Genomic DNA, 5,000 nt, shown 5'->3' on the forward strand with positions numbered 1-5,000 from the left:
AGTGATAGTGTCCTTTAGTGAGTGATAGTGTCCTTTAGTGTCCTTTAGTGAGTGATAGTGTCCTTTAGTGTCCTTTAGTGTGTGATAGTGTCCTTTAGTGTGTGATAGTGTCCTTTAGTGAGTGATAGTGTCCTTTAGTGTCCTTTAGTGAGTGATAGTGTCCTTTAGTGTCCTTTAGTGAGTGATAGTGTCTTTTAGTGTCCTTTAGTGAGTGATAGTGTCCTTTAGTGTCCTTTAGTGAGTGATAGTGTCCTTTAGTGTCCTTTAGTGTGTGATAGTGTCCTTTAGTGTGTGATAGTGTCCTTTAGTGTCCTTTAGTGAGTGATAGTGTCCTTTAGTGTCCTTTAGTGAGTGATAGTGTCCTTTAGTGTCCTTTAGTGAGTGATAGTGTCCTTTCGTGTCCTTTAGTGTGTGATAGTGTCCTTTCGTGAGTGATAGTGTCCTTTAGTGAGTGATAGTGTCCTTTAGTGTCCTTTAGTGAGTGATAGTGTCCTTTAGTGTCCTTTAGTGTGTGATAGTGTCCTTTAGTGTGTGATAGTGTCCTTTAGTGAGTGATAGTGTCCTTTAGTGAGTGATAGTGTCCTTTAGTGTCCTTTAGTTTGTGATAGTGTCCTTTAGTGTGTGATAGTGTCCTTTAGTGTCCTTTAGTGAGTGATAGTGTCCTTTAGTGAGTGATAGTGTCCTTTAGTGTCCTTTAGTGAGTGATAGTGTCCTTTAGTGAGTGATAGTGTCTTTTAGTGTCCTTTAGTGAGTGATAGTGTCCTTTAGTGTCCTTTAGTGAGTGATAGTGTCCTTTAGTGTCCTTTAGTGTCCTTTAGTGAGTGATAGTGTCCTTTAGTGTCCTTTAGTGAGTGATAGTGTCCTTTAGTGTCCTTTAGTGAGTGATAGTGTCCTTTCGTGTCCTTTAGTGTGTGATAGTGTCCTTTCGTGAGTGATAGTGTCCTTTAGTGTGTGATAGTGTCCTTTAGTGTGTGATAGTGTCCTTTGGTGAGTGATAGTGTCCTTTAGTGAGTGATAGTGTCCTTTAGTGTCATTTAGTGTGTGATAGTGTCCTTTAGTGAGTGATAGTGTCCTTTAGTGAGTGATAGTGTCCTTTAGTGAGTGATAGTGTCCTTTAGTGTCCTTTAGTGAGTGATAGTGTCCTTTTGTGTCCTTTAGTGTGTGATAGTGTCCTTTAGTGAGTGATAGTGTCCTTTAGTGAGTGATAGTGGCCTTTGGTGTCCTTTAGTGAGTGATAGTGTCCTTTAGTGTCCTTTAGTGAGTGATAGTGTCCTTTAGTGTCCTTTAGTGAGTGATAGTGTCCTTTTGTGTCCTGTAGTGTGTGATGGTGTCCTTTAGTGAATGATAGTGTCCTTTAGTGAGTGATAGTGGCCTTTAGTGTCCTTTAGTGAGTGATAGTGTCCTTTAGTGTCCTTTAGTGAGTGATAGTGCCCTTTAGTGTCCTTTAGTGTGTGATAGTGTCCTTTAGTGAGTGATAGTGTCCTTTAGTGAGTGATAGTGGCCTTTAGTGTCCTTTAGTGAGTGATAGTGTCCTTTAGTGAGTGATAGTGTCCTTTAGTGTCCTTTAGTGAGTGATAGTGTCCTTTAGTGTCCTTTAGTGTGTGATAGTGTCCTTTAGTGTGTGATAGTGTCCTTTAGTGTGTGATAGTGTCCTTTAGTGTCCTTTAGTGTGTGATAGTGTCCTTTAGTGTCCTTTAGTGAGTGATAGTGTCCTTTAGTGAGTGATAGTGTCATTTAGTGTCCTTTAGTGAGTGATAGTGTCCTTTAGTGTCCTTTAGTGAGTGATAGTGTCCTTTAGTGTACTTTAGTGAGTGATAGTGTCCTTTAGTGAGTGATAGTGTCCTTTAGTGTCCTTTAGTGAGTGATAGTGTCCTTTAGTGTCCTTTAGTGAGTGATAGTGTCCTTTAGTGTCCTTTAGTGTGTGATAGTGTCCTTTAGTGTGTGATAGTGTCATTTAGTGTCCTTTAGTGAGTGATAGTGTCCTTTAGTGAGTGATAGTGTCCTTTAGTGTCCTTTAGTGAGTGATAGTGTCCTTTTGTGTCCTTTAGTGAGTGATAGTGTCCTTTAGTGTCCTTTAGTGAGTGATAGTGTCCTTTAGTGTCCTTTAGTGAGTGATAGTGTCCTTTAGTGAGTGATAGTGTCCTTTAGTGAGTGATAGTGTCCTTTAGTGAGTGATAGTGTCTTTTAGTGTCCTTTAGTGAGTGATAGTGTCCTTTAGTGTCCTTTAGTGAGTGATAGTGTCCTTTAGTGTCCTTTAGTGTGTGATAGTGTCCTTTAGTGTGTGATAGTGTCCTTTAGTGTCCTTTAGTGAGTGATAGTGTCCTTTAGTGAGTCATAGTGTCCTTTAGTGTCCTTTAGTGAGTGATAGTGTCCTTTAGTGTCCTTTAGTGAGTGATAGTGTCTTTTAGTGTCCTTTAGTGAGTGATAGTGTCCTTTAGTGTCCTTTAGTGAGTGATAGTGTCCTTTAGTGTCCTTTAGTGTGTGATAGTGTCCTTTAGTGTGTGATAGTGTCCTTTAGTGTCCTTTAGTGAGTGATAGTGTCCTTTAGTGTCCTTTAGTGAGTGATAGTGTCCTTTAGTGTCCTTTAGTGAGTGATAGTGTCCTTTCGTGAGTGATAGTGTCCTTTAGTGAGTGATAGTGTCCTTTAGTGTCCTTTAGTGAGTGATAGTGTCCTTTAGTGTCCTTTAGTGTGTGATAGTGTCCTTTAGTGTGTGATAGTGTCCTTTAGTGAGTGATAGTGTCCTTTAGTGAGTGATAGTGTCCTTTAGTGTCCTTTAGTGTGTGATAGTGTCCTTTAGTGTGTGATAGTGTCCTTTAGTGTCCTTTAGTGAGTGATAGTGTCCTTTAGTGAGTGATAGTGTCCTTTAGTGTCCTTTAGTGAGTGATAGTGTCCTTTAGTGTCCTTTAGTGAGTGATAGTGTCTTTTAGTGTCCTTTAGTGAGTGATAGTGTCCTTTAGTGTCCTTTAGTGAGTGATAGTGTCCTTTAGTGTCCTTTAGTGTCCTTTAGTGTCCTTTAGTGAGTGATAGTGTCCTTTAGTGAGTGATAGTGTCCTTTAGTGTCCTTTAGTGAGTGATAGTGTCCTTTCGTGTCCTTTAGTGTGTGATAGTGTCCTTTCGTGAGTGATAGTGTCCTTTAGTGAGTGATAGTGTCCTTTAGTGTCCTTTAGTGAGTGATAGTGTCCTTTAGTGAGTGATAGTGTCCTTTAGTGTCCTTTAGTGAGTGATAGTGTCCTTTAGTGTCCTTTAGTGAGTGATAGTGTCCTTTAGTGTCCTTTAGTGAGTGATAGTGTCCTTTAGTGTCCTTTAGTGAGTGATAGTGTCCTTTAGTGTCCTTTAGTGTGTGATAGTGTCCTTTAGTGTGTGATAGTGTCCTTTAGTGTCCTTTAGTGAGTGATAGTGTCCTTTAGTGTCCTTTAGTGAGTGATAGTGTCCTTTAGTGTCCTTTAGTGAGTGATAGTGTCCTTTCGTGTCCTTTAGTGTGTGATAGTGTCCTTTCGTGAGTGATAGTGTCCTTTAGTGAGTGATAGTGTCCTTTAGTGTCCTTTAGTGAGTGATAGTGTCCTTTAGTGTCCTTTAGTGTGTGATAGTGTCCTTTAGTGTGTGATAGTGTCCTTTAGTGAGTGATAGTGTCCTTTAGTGAGTGATAGTGTCCTTTAGTGTCCTTTAGTTTGTGATAGTGTCCTTTAGTGTGTGATAGTGTCCTTTAGTGTCCTTTAGTGAGTGATAGTGTCCTTTAGTGAGTGATAGTGTCCTTTAGTGTCCTTTAGTGAGTGATAGTGTCCTTTAGTGAGTGATAGTGTCTTTTAGTGTCCTTTAGTGAGTGATAGTGTCCTTTAGTGTCCTTTAGTGAGTGATAGTGTCCTTTAGTGTCCTTTAGTGTCCTTTAGTGAGTGATAGTGTCCTTTAGTGTCCTTTAGTGAGTGATAGTGTCCTTTAGTGTCCTTTAGTGAGTGATAGTGTCCTTTCATGTCCTTTAGTGTGTGATAGTGTCCTTTGGTGAGTGATAGTGTCCTTTAGTGTGTGATAGTGTCCTTTAGTGTGTGATAGTGTCCTTTGGTGAGTGATAGTGTCCTTTAGTGAGTGATAGTGTCCTTTAGTGTCATTTAGTGTGTGATAGTGTCCTTTAGTGAGTGATAGTGTCCTTTAGTGAGTGATAGTGTCCTTTAGTGAGTGATAGTGTCCTTTAGTGTCCTTTAGTGAGTGATAGTGTCCTTTTGTGTCCTTTAGTGTGTGATAGTGTCCTTTAGTGAGTGATAGTGTCCTTTAGTGAGTGATAGTGGCCTTTAGTGTCCTTTAGTGAGTGATAGTGTCCTTTAGTGTCCTTTAGTGAGTGATAGTGTCCTTTAGTGTCCTTTAGTGAGTGATAGTGTCCTTTTGTGTCCTGTAGTGTGTGATGGTGTCCTTTAGTGAATGATAGTGTCCTTTAGTGAGTGATAGTGGCCTTTAGTGTCCTTTAGTGAGTGATAGTGTCCTTTAGTGTCCTTTAGTGAGTGATAGTGCCCTTTAGTGTCCTTTAGTGAGTGATAGTGTCCTTTAGTGTCCTTTAGTGTGTGATAGTGTCCTTTAGTGTGTGATAGTGTCCTTTAGTGTGTGATAGTGTCCTTTAGTGTCCTTTAGTGAGTGATAGTGTCCTTTAGTGAGTGATAGTGTCCTTTAGTGTCCTTTAGTGAGTGATAGTGTCCTTTAGTGTCCTTTAGTGAGTGATAGTGTCCTTTAGTGTCCTTTAGTGAGTGATAGTGTCCTTTAGTGTCCTTTAGTGTGTGATAGTGTCCTTTAGTGTGTGATAGTGTCCTTTAGTGAGTGATAGTGTCCTTTAGTGTGTGATAGTGTCCTTTAGTGTCCTTTAGTGAGTGATAGTGTCCTTTAGTGTGTGATAGTGTCCTTTAGTGAGTGATAGTGTCCTTTAGTGTGTGATAGTGTCCTTTAGTGTCCTTTAGTGAGTGATAGTGTCCTTTAGTGTGTGTATGCGAGTGCATGTTTACACTTTTCTCTCTCTCTC

General features: G+C 40.2%; 1 protein-coding gene across 1 annotated transcript in view; it reads left to right on the forward strand.

The window, feature by feature from the left end:
- Nucleotides 1-5,000, forward strand: part of ppp2r5b (protein phosphatase 2, regulatory subunit B', beta) — a 48,401-nt gene that overhangs the window by 42,004 nt on the left and 1,397 nt on the right. The gene's annotated exons all lie outside the window — the stretch shown is intronic.

The sequence above is a fragment of the Oncorhynchus tshawytscha genome, linkage group LG10 (genome assembly GCF_018296145.1).
Source record: "Oncorhynchus tshawytscha isolate Ot180627B linkage group LG10, Otsh_v2.0, whole genome shotgun sequence".
In the NCBI taxonomy this organism is placed as follows: Eukaryota; Metazoa; Chordata; class Actinopteri; order Salmoniformes; family Salmonidae; genus Oncorhynchus; species Oncorhynchus tshawytscha.